The sequence below is a fragment of the Bombina bombina genome, chromosome 4 (genome assembly GCF_027579735.1).
Source record: "Bombina bombina isolate aBomBom1 chromosome 4, aBomBom1.pri, whole genome shotgun sequence".
NCBI classification, from domain to species: domain Eukaryota; kingdom Metazoa; phylum Chordata; class Amphibia; order Anura; family Bombinatoridae; genus Bombina; species Bombina bombina.
Window position 1 is genome coordinate 839,994,277 of NC_069502.1, and position 20,332 is coordinate 840,014,608.

Consider the following 20,332-nt stretch of genomic DNA (forward strand, 5'->3'; position numbering starts at 1 on the left):
TTTGTATGTTTTTATGTACAGATACAGGTTTTTATTGGGTTTCCATGCACATATCTAGGCGTTTGTATGGTTTCCATTCACAGATTCAGGCATTTGTATGGTTTCCATTCACAGATTCAGGCATTTGTATGGTTTCCTTGCACAGCCACATGCATTTGTATGGTTTGTATGTACACATGCAGGCATTTTTATGGTTTTCTTGCACAGATACATGCATTTGTATAGTTTTCATTCATAGATACAGGCATTGTTCTTGTTAAATACAGGTATTTATATGCTTTTCATGCACATGCACAGATACATGCATTTGCATGGTTTCCTTGCACAGCCCCAGGCATTTGTATGGTTTCAATGAACAGATACAGGCATTTGCATGATTTTCTTTCCTAGATGCAATCATTTGTATGGTTTCATTTACAGATACATGTTTTTATTTGGTTTCCATGCACATATCCAGGCATTTGTATGGTTTCTATTCACAGATTCAAGCATTTGTATGGTTGTACAGCCACATGCATTTATATGGTGTTTATGCACAAATGCAGACATTTTAAATGCATTTGTATATTTTCCATGCATAGATACAGGCATTTTTATACTTAGATACATGCATTTATGCACATATACAGGCATGTGTATGCTTTTTTATGCTCAAATAAGAGATTTTAAGCATTTGCATGGTATCCTAGCACAGATTTTCATACACTGATACAGGCATTTGTATGGTTTTCATGCACAAATACAGGCATTTGCATGGTTTTCATTTCTAGATGCAAGCATTTGTATGTTTTTATGTACAGATACAGGTTTTTATTGGGTTTCCATGCACATATCTAGGCGTTTGTATGGTTTCCATTCACAGATTCAGGTATTTGTATGGTTTCCTTGCCACAGGCATTTGTATGGTTTGTATGTACACATACAGGCATTTTTATGGTTTTTAAGCGCAGATACATGCATTTGGATAGTTTCCATTCATAGATACAGGCATTGTTCTTGTTAAATACAGACATTTATATGCTTTTCATGCACATGCACAGATACATGCATATGTATGGTTTCCATACACATATACAGGCATGTGTAAGCTTTTCATACACATATACAGGCATTTGTATGGTTTCCATGCACAAATACAGGCATTTGCATGGTTTTTATTTCTACATGCAAGCATTTGTATGGTTTCATGTACAGATACAGGTTTTTATTTGGTTTTGATGAACGGATACTGGCATTTGCATGGTTTTCATACCTAGATGTAATCATTTGTATGTTTTCATTTACAGATAAAGGTTTTTATTTGGTTTCCATGCACACATCCAAGCATTTGTATGGTTTCTATTCACAGATTCAAGCATTTTATGGTTGTACAGCCACAGGCATTTTTTTTTTTTAAATTTAATTAATTTTTTATTAAAGTTGAGCAAGTACATACAGAAAACAAGCTTCACCAGTTTACATCAGGATAAGAAATGTTACAATCACAATTTAACATGAAGCATAAAAGTATCAACCATGTTTTGTAGGAGAGGGATAAAGGAAGGGGGGAAGGATAAGGGGAGGGGATTACACATCCATTAAGTACATTTGTTACTTAGTTGGTTAAAATAAAACATCACTATGTGATATCCTAAGAAAACAGAATCAAAATCGACTTTTTACTCCTATATAAGCAAATATTTAACTAGCAATTATGACAATTTGTTCAGGTTAGGGGTCTTTGCTCCTAAATAAAAATTATATCAAGAATAAAATCCCTCCTTCCTGTAAAGCAATAATGCAATTTCCCTAATGCTAGGGTATGATTCACTTCGGAGATCCATTGTGTGTATGTGGAGGGTTGTTGCTGTTTCCATAATCTCGGAATCAGCCTTTTAGCACTATTTAACATCATATGCATTAGTTTACTTCGATACTTAAATCCCAACTGTGGGGTTTGATTGAGTAGAATAATGGCGGGGGTGAGGTAAATATTTGTATTAAGTGTTAAGTTAATACATTTTCCTATCTGGGACCAGCATGTATATAATTTCAGGCAAAACCACCAGATGTGGCAATGAGTGCCTATGTCCCCACATCTTCTCCAGCAGCTTTAGGAGGCCCCCGGGAAGATGGATCTTATTCTCTGGGGTGTAAGATACCACCTAGCTATAATATTATAATTAAGTTCCGTCAAAACTAGTGAGATAGATGAATGGTATGTCACTCTAAAGCTTCGCCTCCAATCTTCATCATTGATTTGGCATTGAAGCTCAGATTCCCAATTGGAGAGATATTTTGGTCTTACTTTCGGGAAGGATCCTCTAAGAATTTTATAAGTGGTAGAGAGAATGGATTTCTTTATGTTAGGGTTAAGACAGATATGTTCAAATGGGGTGAGTGGTCTAATGATGTCTTTCTTATAAGGTCATGAATTAATGGCATGCGGGTTTGGAGGTATACATACCACTTGTGAAAAGGGGGGCCTAGTGTATCGCTTAATGCAGTTTTTTCTTTGAATTGTGACGTATCTGTTAATAAGAATATATGGAGATTTTTATATACTGAATTATTGCTAATCCATACGTAAGGACTTTGTTTAAAGAAGAGTTTGTTATTTAACAGTGGGGTAAGGGGTGAGATAGTTGTCGAAAGTGCATTTGGCTTTGAGAGACGTGTATCCCAAATGTCCAGCGTGGTCTTAATATATATGTTATTTGTTATATTGTCTGGTCTGGCCGTCTTAGGGAGCCAGCATAAGTCTCGTAGGCTATCTACATTGGAGATGTTAGTTTCAACTTGCACCCAGAGTTTGGATGGAGATGCATGGTTCCAAGCTATAATATGAGTCAGGTGGTTGGCTAAATAATAATTTTGTAAATTAGGCATATTTAGACCACCGTCCTCTTTACTTAAGTATAATGCCTGTCTATTAATTCTAGGTCTTTTGTATGACCAGATGAATGCTTCTATATTTTTTTGTTGAAGCATGAGAAAGCGTTGTGGAAGGGGTATCGGTAGAGTTTGAAATAAATATAGATATTTCGGAACAATCATCATTTTGATAGTGTTGATACGACCCATCCAAGATAAATGGCCCTGTTTGTGCCAGATTTCTAGTAATTTGGATGAATCGGTTTGGAGTTTTGTGTAGTTAGAGTAAAATAAGTCTTGTGGGTTTTCAGGTATATTTACCCCTAAGTATTTAATCAGTTTGACGATTGAGAAGGATGTGGTCCGGGTGATGCTTTCTAACTCATTCGGTTCTATGTTAATAGGTATTAGCCCTGACTTTCCCATGTTTATTGAGAAATTGGAGACCTGTTTGTATTCTTCTAAGATTTTTATTAATGCGGGTATGGAAGATGTGGGGGATTGCAAAGTGAAAATGATGTTGCCTGCAAAAAGCAGACATTTTTGAGTTAAATTATCAAATTTAAAACCCTTTATGTCTATACTGCTTCTTATTTGGTCAGCCAGAATTTCAACAGTTATAGCAAAAAGCAAAGGGGACAGTGGGCAACCCTGGCGAGTACCATTTGATATTGGAAAAGACGTTGAGATAGTGTCATTTATTTAGATTTTTGCACTGGGGTTTGTATATAGGTCCTGTGTTCTAGTTATGAAGGTATTAGAGAATCCGAATTTCGACAGGGCCGACCACATAAATTGCCAGTCGACCTTATCAAAGGCCTTTTCGGCATCAGTGAATATAAGAATTAATGGTTTGTTTAGTTTTGTGGCTTCATGAAGACAGTGTAGCACTCGTATGGTGTTATCTTTAGCTTCTCGGCCTCTGAAAAAACCCACTTGGTCCTGATGTATCAGTTTTGGGAGGACCATGTTAAGGCGGGAAGCCAATATTTTAGCACATATTTTAATATCTACATTAATAAGAGATATTGGTCTATAGTTTCCCACTATATCCTTAGGTGTGTCTGGTTTAGGGATTACACTAATCAAAGCTTCAAGTAGGGGTTGTGAGAATGTCCCTGGTCACTTGAATGAAATAAAGTATGTAAATGTGGGCCTAGTTGAGGTTGGAGTACTTGGTAAAAATTTGTTGTAAGTCAATCTGGACCAGGGGCTTTGCCTACTGGAAATAATTTAATAGTTGAGAATATCTCCTGTAAGGTTATTGGTGAGTCTAGTAGACGTGTATCCTCTTCTTGGAGAGTAGGCACCTCCAAAGAAGCCAAATAAGCATCAACAAGTTTGCCTTTGTTATCTTCTCAGTTAGGAGATAAATTATATAGCGAAGGGTAAAAGGAGACAAAGCTATTTGCTATATCCTCTGATTTGGTGAAAATTGTGCCATTTTTATGGGTGTTTTTTTAAATGTATGCGGTATATATTTGTTTTTTAAGTGATCTCGCCAGTAATCGGCCCACTTTATTGCTTTCTGCATAGTATTTGGTTTTGGTGGTAAGAGCTCGCATATGAGTGTGTTGTATTAGAAATTTATTTATGTCATCCTTAGCTTGAATTAAGTCATCTAATTTTTTGGAGGAAACTGGATCTTTTTTATGTATAGTGTCTAGTAGCGATGCGTTTTTAGTGAGTAGAGAGAGTTGGGAAGATCTGAGTTTACATAATTTAGACATGTGTTGCATAAGCAGACACCTTATATAGCACTTGAAAGCCTCCCAATTGTTTGTTATAGATGTATCAATTGGATTATTCAATTGGAAATATTCTTCCGTGCTCTTTGTAATGTTATCTAACGTGTCTTGGTCTGAGAGAATATAATCATTTAATCTCCAATTCATTTTGTTTCTTGGCTTGGTTGACCATTGAAATGAAGTTATGACCATACTATGGTCGGACCATGACGTCTGGGAGATTTTAGAGTATATAAGGTTTGTTAGTGTCGCTTGGTCACAAAAGATATAATCTAGTCTGGTGTACATACATTGTGGGTGAGAGAGGAAAGTATAGTCCCTTTGTGGGGTATAAACTGTTCTCCAAGTGTCAGATAGAGTTAGGGATTGCAAAAGTATTTTGTTGTTGTTTATTTGACTGTTTCGTATGTATGATTTTCCAGTGGAAGTGTCCATTTCTGGATCCATTGGGAAATGAAAATCGCCCCCTAGGACAATCGGGCCTTTGGTTATATCTAAAAGTGCATTTGTTACGAGTCGAAAAAAAGGAAGGGGTAGGTTTATTCGGGGCATATAAATTAGCTAGTGTTATGGGTCTTCCAAAGTAGTAGTAGTATTAATATTCTCCCTTCTTGATCACAATACTTATGAAGTAATTCAAAGGGGGTATTTCGCTTGAAAGATATGGAGACCCCATTTTTGCTGTTGGGGACTGAGCTAAGATAGTGTAGGTTGTAATGTTTTGTGGGAAGTCTAGGTTCTCTAGCTTTCTTGAAGTGGGTCTCTTGTAGCATAACAATGTCAATTCCTCTTTTGTATAAATCGTGGAAGGCTATAGATCTTTTTTCAGCCACTAGGAACCCTTTGACATTTTGGGTGGCTATATTTATCTGTCCCACTAAATGGTGGTGAGTTGCTGTCATTGTGAGTATTTGTGTAACGAAATTGGGTCTAATGTAACAATGTTGAGTGCAGGGTATATACACGTATAAGGGAAGTGAATAGGAAAGGGATAGTTACTAGTATAAGGGTAGGGGAAAAGGATAGGTAATGTATGGAGATGCTATAAAGAAAACAACTACAGCTGTCTCTTGTTCATTTGGTGTGTTGCAAGGAGCTATTTAAGAAGCTTTTCCCGTATGCACAAGTAGGTGAAGAAATTATAATAGTACAATATAACCGTCTATATTATATGTATGAATACAATCAGCAACACAAACTATCAGAAATTTCTAACACCTTAAAATATGTTTAAGCTAAACATTGTAATGTATTTAAACAACAGTGCCTATGAAGACGACAACAGAAGTATAATCTTATATCTGCAAGTTCTGCACTGCACCGAACTAGCGGGTTTCAACTTGCAGGCAAAGTCCTGCCATAGCAGGCCTCTTCTATTAGTTTACTAAATAAAGGTAACCATAAACAGTAAGTAAAACGTTAACTAGGTTATGTGTTTAGACAATCAAACAGCCCAGTAAAGCAATGTACCATTTTATTAGTATCTACCACTTCACTCATAGATCAGGACTGTATGAGGCTGTTTAGGAGGAATTACTGATTTGAGGTGGTTCCTGCAGTGCTCAATCCAGAACAGAACCATATCAGTAGTTAGAAGATAAAAGGACAATTTTAGTAGCAAACCTCACGCCAGTTCCTTTTGTTGATCAGACGAAAATAATTGCTTCCTCTTGTATTGTTTGGAAAGGGGGTCCGTCCACTCCCGTCTTTGTGGTTTGAAGATGTCATGATGAATGGGACCTTTGCTTATTTGCGCAGGTTCTTTGATCTCCAGAGGTGGTAGTGGTACATTAATTGCTGCACAGAAGGGCATTATTTGTTGGACCTCTTCACATTCAAATTTCTTTCCGTTCTTCATTACTATAATAGAAGTTGGGAAACCCCATCTGTATGGAACTTTCAATTTCCTTAGGTGACCGGTCAGATCTGCAAATTCACGTCTCTTTTGGAGAGTACGCATAGATAAGTCCTGAAAGATCTGAATCCGGATTTCTTGAAACAAAAGAGCCTGTTTTTGTCTAGCAAGATTATATATTAACTCCTTTTGTTGGAATTGCTGAAATCTGACAATGACATCTCTAGGTGGCTGGTTGTCTAGGGGCTCAGGGCGGAGAGCTCTGTGTGCCCTATCCATAGAAATTTCTGGTATAGTGGTGCTAGTACCTTTTGCCAGTTCCTTGAGCTATAATGTGCTTGTTCTGGTCCTTCATTTTAAAGGAGAGGTCTGCGATATTTTGGGACATAACCGCTTCATGTTCCTCTAGGGAATTAACTCTACTCCCCAGGTCAGAAATGTCTTTTTTAAAGTCAGTGCATTCCTCTTTTATGCATGTCTTGACCTGCTCTATCAACATTTCCATGGCTTTATATGTAATAGGGGGATCTGTTGTGTGATCTGGAGAGGCAGCTGACGAGTTGCTAGAGGAGTCTTCTTGGTCATATAAAGATTCTTCCATTGGCTGGGAAGAAGTAATAGGCTCCTTTTAATTTTTGTTTTTGTCAGAGTGTTTAAAAAAATTATTGACTGCTTTTTGTCCATTCTGTGTCAGTCTTTGGGATTTATACCCTTTGGTGGATTTCCTCTGAGACATTGTGGAGGATCTTTAAATTTTCTTGACTGAATTTAGTAAACTGGGTTACCTTTTTTGTGTGTGTTTGTGTCCTATATTATTGCAAGCCCTGTTGCATCATATAAAACACTCTGCAAACTGTCCTCTTGTTTAGCTTTATGACAGACTGCCTCTGAATCTACTATTTTATGTAAGAAATTGCCCTGCAACTCTTATAGTACATTATTAAGAGTGTACTACATAAGAAGGGGTAGCGTGGTGCAGCAATTTACTTGTGCGGATTTACCCGCATTTGTATAGTTTCAATGAACAGATACAGGCATTTGCATGGTTTTCATTCCTAGATGCAATCATTTGTATGATTTCATTTACAGATACAGGTTTTTATTTGGGTTCCATGCACATATTGAGGCATTCGTATGGGTTCTATTCACAGATTCAGGCATTTGTATGATTTCCGTGCTTAGCCACAGGCATTTGTATGGTTTGTATGTACACATGCAGGCATTTTTATGGTTTTCAAGCACCGATATAGGGATTTGTATGGTTTTCATACACTGATACAGGCATTTCTATGGTTTCCAAACACAGATACAAGCATCTGTATGGTTTCCATGCACCGATACAGACATTTCTATGGTTTTCATTCCTAGATGCAAGCATTTTTATGGTTTCATTTACAGATACATGTTTTTATTTGGTTTCCATGCACATATCAAGGCATTTGTATGGCTTCTTTTCACAGATTCAGACATCTATGGTTTCCATGCTTAGCCACAGGCGTTGTACACATGCAGGCATTTTTATGGTTTTCAAGCGCAGATACATGCATTTTGATAGTTTCCATTCACAGATAAATGCATTTGTATGGTTTACATATACATATACAGGCATGTGTAAGCTTTTCATGCACAGATACAGGCATTTGTATGGTTTCCATGAACAGACACAGACATTTGTATGGTTTTCATGTACAGATACAGGATTTTATATTGTTTGCATGTACAGATTAAAGCATTTGTATGTTTCCAAGCACAGATACAGGCATTTTTTATGGCTTTCATACACTGATACAGGCATTTGTATGGTTTCCAAGCACAGATACAAGCATTTTTATGGTTTCCATGCACAGATACAGGCATTTGCATGGTTTTCATTCGTAGATGCAATCATTTGCATGGTTTCATGTGCAAATACAGGTTTTTATTTGTTTTCCATACACATATCCAGGCATTTGTTAGGTTGCCATTCACATACTCAAGCATTTGTATAGTTTCCATGTACAGCCACAGGCATTTCTATGGTTGTTATGCACAAATGCAGGCATTTTTATGCTTTTCAAGCACTGATACATGCATTTGTATATTTTCCATGCATAGATACATGCATTTTTATAGTTAGATACAGGCATTTATATGCTTTTCATGCACATGCACAGATACAGGCATTTGTATGGTTTCAATGAACAGATACAGGCATTTGCATGGTTTTCTTTCCTAGATGCAATCATTTGTATGGTTTCATTTACAGATACAGGTTTTTATTTGGTTTCCATACACATATCCATGCATTCGTATGATTTCTATTCACAGATTCAGTTATTTGTATGGTTTCCATGTACAGCCACATGCATTTTTATGCTTTTCAAGCACAGATACATGCATTTGTACATTTTCCATGCATAGATACAGGCATTTTTATAGTTAAATACAGGCATTATATGCTTTTCATGCACATGCACAAATACATGCTTTTGTATGGTTTCTATTCACATATACAGGCGTGTGTAAGCTTTTAATGCTTAGATAAAGGATTTCTTATTGTTTCATGCACAGTCAAAAGCATTTGTATGGTTTCCTAGCACACATACAGGCATTTGTATGATGTTCATACACCGATACAGGCATTTGTATGGTTTCCAAGCACAAATACAGACATTTGTATGGCTTCCATGCACAAATACAGGCATTTGCATGGTTTTCATGCACAGCTACAGTCATTTATATGCTTTGCATATACAAATGCATGCATTTTTATGGCTTTCTTGGACAGATACATGCATTTGTACAGTTTACATGCATAGATACAGGCATTTTTATAGTTAGATACAGGCATTTATATGTTTTTCATGCACATGCACAGACACATGCATTTGTATTGTTTCCATGTACACATACAAGCATGTGTATGGTTTCCATGAACAGATACAGGCATTTTCATGGTTTTCATTCCCAGATGCAAGCATTTGTATGGTTTCATTTAAAGATACAGGTTTTTATTTTGTTTCAATGCACATATCCAGGCATTTGTATGGTTTATATTCACAGATTCAAACATTTGTATGGTTCCATGGACAGCCACAGGCATTTGTATGGTTTGTATGTACACAGGCATTTTTATGGTTTTCTTGCACAGATACATGCATTTATATAGTTTCCATGCTTAGATACAGGCATTTTTAAAGTTATATACAGGCATTTATATGATTTTCATGATATGCACAGATACATGCAATTGCATGGTTTCCATGCACATGTACAGGCATTTGTATGGTTTCCATGGTTAGATAAATTATTTTATATTGTTTACAGGTACAGACAAAAGCATTTGTATGGTTTCCTAGCACTGATACAAACATTTGTATGGTTTTCATACACTGATACAGGCATTTCTATGGTTTCCAAGCACAGATACAAGCATTTGTTTGGTTTCCATGCACAGATACGGGCATTTGTATGGTTTTCATTCCTAGATGCAAGCATGTGTATGGTTTCATGTACAGATACAGGTTTTTATTTGGTCTCCATGCACATATACAGGCATTTGTATGGTTTCGATTCACAGATTCAGACATTTGTATGGTTTCCATGTACAGCCACAGGCATTTGTATGGTTTGTATGTACACATGCAGGCATTTTTATGGTTTTCTTTTTTTTGTTTTGTTTTTTATTTATAACCAATAATGGATAACAAAAATAATATACATGTCTTTTTACCACGCAGGGCAGGAATGCAGAACTTCTGCAGCAACATAATTTTACAATGTAGTATGAACATACAATATTAACCTAAATATGCACCAATAACATAGCATATGTATTTCAGTACCACAATTCAAGATATGCAAGATAAATGATACATCATTATATACATCCTATGTATTCACATTATTGGATTTTTTTATGTTTTAAGCATTACAAAAAACACAACAACAACGTAAAATTACAAAAAAACCAACAAAAAAAAACAAAAAAAAAACTCTACACTTTGAAAAGGTATTAGCAATACCGTATAGTAACCGCTTATTATCTTTTCCTTCTTTCCTCTTTAATTCTATTTATTGTTTTCTCTTTATCACATACACACCACAAAGAGAGAGAGAAAAAAAAAAAAAAAACCACAACAACTTAAGAATACAAATCATACAGGAGTAACTTCCACAAAATGAAAAGGTCCAGCTCCCCTCATAACTTATAACGGATATGATAAAACAAATTACCATCACTACCAAATCTACTAAATAAAATTCCTTTAGTAGGCACTAAACTAATACGGTCCTTGAGCTCCGACTCCTTTCCTAGTCCTTCCTTAAAAAAAAAATAATTAGCAGCTAACTAACCATAAGGCGAGACAAGACAATAACAGGATAAAACAAGAAAAAAAAAAATTAATATTCCCCCCTCCTCTCCGCCCCCACCTCAGCTATCACTCATGAAGTTCCCAACTAGGCTACTCAATCCAATTATACGGAAAAATATTTAATAGGGTCAGTTCCGCAAAGCTCACTGATGATAGAAAGGGAGAGAGGATCGTTTTTGAAGCGTAATTGGATAAGATAAAATAACAGGGGACCATCTCCAGAGGAACTTCTTGATTCTATTCTCAGAAGCATCATGGAGATGATATGATTAAAAAAGAATTTGATCTTGAAGTATTTTAAAGACGGTGGCTAATCCTGGTAACGCTCTAGCTTTCCAATTTTTAAGTATACAATATCTAACTGCCAGTATTATTGTATTCAGACTATTTATAGTACTACTATTGAAAGCATCTTTTAAAGGAGATAAAAAAATAATATCATCTGCAGATAGGCCTATTGTAAATTTATACAATTTATTAAACCAGTAAATGATTTTTAGCCACAATTGTCTAACTATAGGGCAAGTCCAGAACATATGCAATATATCAGCTCTGGTATGAGCACATCGTGGACAAAAATTAACCACGGATGGATAGAACTTAGATAATTTCCATGGTGTATGGTAAAAATTGTTAATCAATTTCATATGTGATTCCTTCCAGGCCATCGGGACTTTACATTTACGTATTGACTCAAAACTCCGTTTAATTGTCCCGTGCTCTACAGAAGGAATTAAAGGTAACCAAAATTTACAGATAATATCCCTAATAGACAAGTTCTGTTTATTCAACATAATATCATAAATCAGGGAAATCGAAGAGTCCCCTGATGTGAATTTTTGTATACAGAGCTTAATATCCGACCAGAACATCAAAGAAGGAGCCAGCCAATTCTGATCTGAAATGAAATGCCGGATTTGAAAGTAGGCAAATAAACTGGATCTAGGTAGTCCATATTTCCTAAAGATAGCCTCCGCAGATAACAGTTGATAATTTTCATCAAATAATTGTTTTACATAGCATAACCCTTTTTCAGCCCAGTCTTTAAAAGCTCTCTGATATATACCTGGGAGAAAGCCTGGATTGCCTAAAATCGGTAGAAATTCTGAAACAGTATAATCTAACTCTAAAATTCCACATAGTTTTTGCCATGCCTGGACTATGTTTTTCATGGAAATAAGACAACTCACATTCTGGGGCAATTTCTGTACGTGAACATGTAAAATAGCTTTTAAAGAAAACGGTACAATTAGAGAAGATTCTATTTCTTCAGATGCAACTATGTTAGATCCTGAAAGCCAATCTGTTGCTATTTTAACCAGGGCGGCCAGATTATACAATTTAAGATTAGGAAGAGCAAGTCCAGCTACTCTGGTGCTTTGCATTAATCTTATAAGAGCAATTCGTGGTTTTTTATTATTCCAAATAAATTTAGAAAATAAGGCATTCATTAATTTCAGATCTTTATTTAATATAAAGAGCGGAAGATTCTGAAGTGGATATAGCAAACGTGGGAAGATAATAGATTTAATTAAATTGACTCGAGCTGTCAAAGATAATGGAAATGCAGCCCAAAGTTGTAGGTCAGTTTCAATCTTTTTGAATAGTGACTCAAAGTTATCTTTATACCAATAAGATGGGTTTTTATGTAAAACTAAACCTAAATATTTAATGGCATCAACTCGTTTAAATGGGACATTGGGAACTACTATCTGTGTGTTAGTAAAACATAATAGTTCGCTTTTTTCAAGATTTATCTTATACCCGGAGAAGGAACTAAAGATTTTCAAAATTTGTAAAACAGACGGTATAGCCTGTTGCGTATTGACTAAAAATACTAAGACGTCATCCGCATATAACAAAGTTTTAAGATAGTGTGTACCAAACGGGACTCCGCATAAGGCCTCTCTGAATCGTATTGCTAAAGTTTCCAATGCCATATTAAAAAGCACAGGGGACAATGGACACCCTTGTCTAGTGCCTCTCTGTAATGTGATTTTAGCGGATCGTGACCCATTAATAAGTAAAAAAGAAATTGGATTAAGATATAACCTATGGATAAATTGTACAAATTCTCCATTAAACCCAAACAGCTCTAATGTCCCGAATAAATACTCCCATACAATAGAATCAAATGCTTTAACTGCATCCAGGGAAAGAATAGCTACATCCTGCCATAGAGGTTTCTTTTTGCCTTGATCCACATTCCAAGCATAATCTAAGAAATTAATTAATTTACGGATATTTTTTGATGAATTTCTATTAACCATAAAACCTGTTTGATCCGGATGGATAATTTTATACAGACAGATAGACAATCTTGAGGCAATAACAGACATTAATAGTTTGTAATCTATGTTTAAAACAGAGATCGGTCTGTATGAAGCCGGGTCTTCAGGATTTCTACCTTTCTTTAAAATAAGTGAGACGTTTGCTGCTGAGAAATAGCTTGAGATAGGATTCTTTGTATAATAATAAAAATTAAAAAGTTTTTCTAACATCCATAAAATATCTTCGCCCATACATCTATAAAACTCTGCAGGAAATCCGTCTGGTCCTGCGGCTTTATTCAGCTTTAAATTATCTAGGGCTTTTCGAATTTCTTCCGTAGAGATTGGGGCATTAATTGCTATTAGATCCTCCCTGGAGAGTTTAGGTATCTTTATCGAATTCAGAAAGATATCCATATTCGCATTATCAATTTCGATTGCGGAATAAAGCTGATGATAATAAGTGTGAAAAGTTTCTAAGATATCTTTAGTTTCCGTAGACCTACCTTTATCCATTTGAATAGCTAGGATAAGATTTTTCTTTTTTCTGGCTTTGGTAAGTCTAGCCAAATATTTGGCCGAGCAGCCATGAACACCTTTAAAGTGAAGGTTTATTTTTGCTTCTTCCTCAACTAATTTTTGTTTAAGGAAGAGATCTCTCTCCTTTCTATTATCTTTATATCTATCCCAATTAGCCGCCGTGCGGTTTAAACAAAATTTGCTGTACGAATTCCTAACTTGATTTGTAATTTGAGTCTCTCGTGCACTCCGCTTTTTTTTTGCTATGCTCACAAACGATTGAATCTCTCCCCATAATACTGCTTTATAAGCTTCACAGAGAATTTCTGGTTTATCTAGATAACTTATATTCTCCGCGTGATATTGCTGCCAAGATACTTTTAAAAAAACTAACAAATTTGGGGTTAGTATATAAATAGCGGGGGAAAACAAATCCAGGAGTTTTACTTTTTTCTCTATTACCTAAGGGAAAAAATAACGAGATAATAGCGTGATCTGACACCATAATATCCCCAATCTCAGTCTCCAGTTCCTGTATAGATAGACTTTCGGAAATTAAAAAAAAATCTATTCTCGAGAGGGATGCGTGTGCTGTTGACTCACACGAGAATGCCAGCTTATCAGGACTTTTTAATCGCCAAATATCTACTAATTTTAACCTGGTACACAATTGTTTTAAAAATTTTGCATTTCTATCATGCATCGATCTGTTTTTATTGGAAGATTTGTCCAACACTGGACAAAGCGTTACATTAAAATCTCCCCCGAGTATTAAGTTCTCAATCGAAAAAGGAAACAATTTCAGTTTTATTTTTCCCCAAAAATCTCTAGAGAATTTATTTGGAGCATACACGTTGCATATCACTAGTTTTATAATATTTAATTGGATTTGCAATACAATATATCTAGCTGCTGGATCTATATCTGCTTTAACTATCTTATAATTTAACTCTTTGTGAAGCAAAATAGCTAGCCCACATTTTCTGGCTCTCCCGGCGGTAGAGATAACTTCACCAACTTTGTCCTCAATTTCGCTGCTTCTTGTTCGTTGAGATGTGTCTCCTGAAGGAGAACCACATCCGGTTCATAGCTCGCTAGTGTTTTAATAATGAGTTTACGCTTGATGGGGGAGGTTATTCCCCCTATATTCCATGATAAAATTTTGATTCCCTCACCCATCTAACCATAGGAGCTCCACATGACTCAGCCCAGGGGAACCATTGAAGAGATACACATATGCTGCAACACATAGGCGGGGAACAGGGGAAGAAGGAGGAAAAAAAAATCAAAAAACAAACACACATAAACAACCAGACACCATATATCAAAATAACAATTTCGCTAACACTGACTAATGTAGGCATCATACTGCCCCAATATTGGAGATCTCAACCAGTGTGTAACCTACTTCTTATCTTAACATAGGTCTTAGGCTAGCTCTGTACAGTCTCTATATAGGTTTTAACTTCCGAGATATCCTCAAAAGAGCGTCTAACGCCTTGATCTTCCACTATAATTTGTGCAGGATAGATCATCCGAGCTTTTAAGCCTTTATTTATTAATTGCGTACTATATGGGGCCATTGCTCTTCTCTTAGAGGAGGTCTTGGAAGAGAAATCCTGAAACATTAAGACCCTACAATTCCCAAATATCGGGGGGTCAGATGATTTGAACAGCCTCAAAAGTTCCACTTTATCTTGGTATTTTAAAAGTTTAAATAGGCAAACTCTATTCTTTAGGACTCCCTCTGAAGAGGTTTTCTTAGGGCCCAATCTGTGTGCCCACTCAATCATAAGAGGTAGTAATTGAGGAGACATCCCCAGAGCAAGAGGTAGAGTAGTGGAAGTAAATTTTAAAAGGTCTTCATATTCTGGTAATTCCGGGAGGCCAACTAACCTAATATTATTGCGCCTGGAGCGATCTTCAAGATCCTCCAGACGCAGCTGCATATTTTTAATTTTTGACTCCTGTTTCTGCGTTATTTCAGAGAGTATGTGGGTTTGATCTTCTACATCAGAGATTCTAGTCTCTGCCTCTGTTAGTCTAGCTGAAAATTGTCTCACTTCGGATGACAGTGTAACTAGCTCTGAAGAGATAGACCCTAATTCTTTTTTAATTACTTCGAATTGAGGGGAGAATATATCTGACATTTTTTATATGAGTTCTTGCAGGTCAAGAGAGCTCTTACTAGGCTCCATTGAACTATCTAGACTGGTATCTATTGTTTTATTACTATTTTTCTTATCTTTCACTTTCGCAGGCATTATGGGTGAATTGACTTTCACCTGAGTGATATATTTTTCCATAAAAATTAGTGCGTGAATTGTACAAAAAACTCAACAAACTCAATAATGCCAGGAAGGACCTGGCAAAACAAAACGTGAATCTATACAACCTGTGTATATTAAATAGACCTATGTGAAACAAACCCCTTTTTTTCCTCTTTTTTTTTTTTTTTTTCTCCTTTTTTCAACCTGTTCCTTTCTTCATACCCCCCCCCTTTAATGCATCAATTTAATTAGATGAGAAATAAGTGAGAAGGAAAGGCCTGTGAAAAATCCAATACTAGTAACCAGTCACAGCTAAGTTCTATGATCCTTTTTATCAGGGTATTGAAAAATGAAGCATACAAAAACCTGCTTATCACTACCTTGTAATACTTTCTACCACATAAGTGAGTGTTGCACTGTCGGCCAAATAACATGGTAGGATTATATATATAGCACTTATCTAAACAATCCCCACATCTCATTTCAGTTTGTACAGATAGAATGTATGGCCTCACCATCTACCTTACACCTATACAAGCAACTTTGATAAAGAATTAAACATTCAACATCCCCTGCCAAAATATTTTACAGAGAAGGAGAGCAAATTATACACATACCCTAATCAGTATATTGCATAGCACTAGAACCATAGATCAAATCTAGAGGTATCTCCTGCTCTCAAAACACATATAGCCAAGCATAAATATCCTCTTTATACAAGGTAAAAATGCAGGGGTTAACACTAAAGTCTGTAGGTGCTTTTAAACAGACAGAACCCAGACACAAACAATTAGAATCAACTTTGTTTGCAGTTAATAATTGCCCAGGAGATCAACTGATTCAGGCTTTACCCACTGTAGCATATGAGAGCCATTTCTCCAGGCTCCTAACTGTATTGGTAAGCAGACTGCCGAAAAGTTCCAGAAAATTATCTTCCCAAGCTCGTTTGCCAATCTACAATAGCAGCTCTTATAGCAATGTCATAAAAAGTACAGCGTTATAACCTCTTACTACTGGGACAAACTTGCAATTTACAAAGTTCACCATCAATAGATGTAGATATGAAACTTTACACTCACATAGCACTCCAACAGCTGCAAGATACTTGGGTTCTGGGAGAGCCTTTAAAGCTGCTGCTTTCGATATTATAGCCCAATCGCTCACCGGATCACTTTCCTCTTAATGGTGCAGGAATCCTTAGCTCTTGCGCGTCCACAGCTCTGTGATGAAAAGCTCCTACTGTAGAGCCACGTGTTTCACCACACCTCTGTATCTCATTTGTTGGTTCAGAGGGCTCGTCTTGGCCGGCCACCACTATTGGTCGATGGCTCCTCACTGCGTCCGTCCACCCCAGCCGCCTGCAGGGGTCTGGAAACCTGCTGCGGTCCGCGTTGGAAACAACAGGGATAGGCGGGTAACAATGCCCTAGGAGATCTTACAATCCCACAACGGGCACACAGCTCTCACACCGCCCTCTCGAACCGCCTCAGGCTGTAGTGCGTTCCTCTTTTTCTACACGCCTAGCGGCGTTCCGGATTAGGCGACCTGCACCCCAGCCGTTAATGATCAGTATGTGAGCCCCATCTCGCTCCCAGGGAAAGTCACTTGGTGATATCCTTTACAGCGGCACCTTTTAGCTTTACTAGGGCACTGGGGTGATAGCCTTAGCTATAGCAAAGTTGCGGCTCTCATATATTGTTCATTTGTAAAACTCGACAAACGTACCAAAGCCCAGAACACACAAAAAACCTCCAATGCATTATTATTTAGATGTCTAAAACAACTCCTACAAAAACCATCCGGATGTACTTGAATGTCAGGCGCTGTGGCTTAGTTGGTTAAAGTGCCTGTCTTGTAAACAGGAGATCCTGAGTTCGAATCTCAGCAGTGCCTTCTCTAAATCTGTCATATTTAATTCATATTAAAAAAGTATAAAGGTCTCTAAAATACAATGTAGGGTAATTTAAATGTGTGTTAAATTACATGATAATATAAGTTGTTTATTGGATGTTAAAATGTAAATGGCATAGAATGTGCTTTTTTTCTTAATATTTCAGGCCATGTCAGTCTCTGAGACCAAAAAAAAAACACCTGGTACTACAAGGCGCTGTGGCTTAGTTGGTTAAAGCGCCTGTCTAGTAAACAGGAGATCCTGAGTTCGAATCGCAGCAGTGCCTTTCTATTTCTAAAAAGCATCATATGATAAAAAGATTTTTAAAAATGCATAAAAGGTCTAGCAGGACATCAAATCTTCTTAAAAAGCCTACTTGAATCCAGTTGACAGCATTTTCCCTATTGAGGCTGAGCACAAAAAGCATGACCCAAAGCGAAGTGAAGCCACTAACGATCAAATCTCTTTTAGCAAAAAAAATATTACCTGAAATTTTTACAGAAAATTCAATCCATCTGATTTATCATTTATTTGTAAAATATAGTTTAAAGCAAATCCACTAACCTACAAATCTTTATTGAAGAAAATATCACATGCTAATTTTGTAAAAAATACAATAAATCTCATATATTGTTCATTTGTAAAACTCGACAAACGTACCAAATCCCAGAACACACAAAAAACCTCCAATGTATTATTATTTAGATGTCTAAAACAACTCCTACAAAAACCATCCGGATGTAATTGAATGTCAGGCTCTCACACCGCCCTCTCGAACCGCCTCAGGCTGTAGTGCGTTCCTCTTCTTCTACACGCCTAGCGGCGTTCCGGATTAGGCGACCTGCACCCCAGCCGTTAATGATCAGTATGTGAGCCCCATCTCGCTCCCAGGGAAAGTCACTTGGTGATATCCTTTACAGCGGCACCTTTTAGCTTTACTAGGGCACTGGGGTGATAGCCTTAGCTATAGCGAAGTTGCGGCTCTGTCACATGAGCCAATATTATAGCACCGGGGGATATTCTGAGAGGGCTTAAAGAGCATAGCCCGACTCCCTAGGGTGTAGTCCACACTAGCAACGAGAGCAACCGCAGGTGGGATTAGCTGGAAAAGGCTGTCTGAACACCACTCTGCACGCCAACCTCAGCGTGTACTCTGCTCACGACAGCTCCTCCCACTGGAAACACTCCCCCTCCTCTCAGGACTTTTATGGTTTTCAAGCACAGATACATGCATTTGTATGGTTTCCATGAACAGACACATGGAAACCATACAAATGAATGTATCTGTGCTTTCCATGCACAAATACAGGCATTTACATGGTTTTTATTTCTAGATGCAAGCATTTGTATGGTTTCATGTACAGATACAGGTTTTTATTTAGTTTCCATTAACGGATACAGGCATTTGCATGGTTTTCATTCCTAGATGCAATAATTTGTATGTTTTCATTTACAGATAAAGGTTTTTATTTGGTTTCCATCCATGCACACATCCAAGCATTTGTATGGTTTCTATTCACAGATTAAAGCATTTGTATGGTTGTGCAGCCACAGGCATTTCCATGGTTTTTATGCACAAATGCAGACATTTTAAATGCATTTGTATATTTTCCATGCATAGATACAGGCACCACTAATGGTAGAGGTCTACAAATTTCACAATCATCTGACCCACTTCGATAGATGTTACTCAAGCATATTTTGATAAAAGTTGAATCATTATTGATATGAGTACTCACTGGAATAGGAAGATTTTTTAAAGTTTGAGATTTTAATGTATAAACATCATGAATTGCGCAGAGTAAAATTTTAATTTAATATTTTAACGTATGCAGTAAACAACATCAAATCTTCTTAAAAAGCCTACTTGAATCCAGTTGACAGCATTTTCCCTATTGAGGCTGAACACAAAAAGCATGGCCCAAAGCGAAGTGAAGCCACTAACGATCAAATCACTTTTAGCAAAAAAAATATTACCTGAAAATTTTACAGAAAATTCGATCCATCTGATTTATCATTTATTTGTAAAATATAGTTTAAAGCAAATCCACTAACCTACAAATCTTTATTGAAGAAAATATCACATGCTAATTTTATAAAAAATACAAAAAATCTCATATATTGTTCATTTGTAAAACTCGACAAACGTACCAAAGCCCAGAACACACAAAAAACCTCCAATGCATTATTATTTAGATGTCTAAAACAACTCCTACAAAAACCATCCGGATGTAGTTGCATGTCAGGCGCTGTGGCTTAGTTGGTTAAAGCGCCTGTCTTGTAAACAAGCGATCCTGAGTTTGCATCTCAGCAGTGCCTTCTCTAAATCTGTCATATTTAATTCATATTAAAAAAGTATGAAGGTCTCTAAAATACAATATAGGATAATTTAAATGTGTGTTAAATTACATAATATAAGTTGTTTATTGGATGTTAAAATGTAAATGGCATAGAATGTGCTTTTTTTCTTAATATTTCAGGCCATGTCAGTCTCTGAGACCAAAAAAAAGACCTGGTACTACAAGGCGCTGTGGCTTAGTTGGTTAAAGCGCCTGTCTAGTAAACAGGAGA

At 36.6% G+C, this 20,332-nt stretch overlaps 1 non-coding gene across 1 annotated transcript; it reads left to right on the plus strand.

The window, feature by feature from the left end:
* The first annotated feature begins 17,689 nt into the window (after nucleotides 1–17,689).
* Nucleotides 17,690–17,763, plus strand: TRNAT-UGU (transfer RNA threonine (anticodon UGU)). The gene has a single exon. It is a non-coding gene; the product is annotated as a tRNA-Thr (tRNA).
* The last annotated feature ends 2,569 nt before the right edge of the window (nucleotides 17,764–20,332 follow it).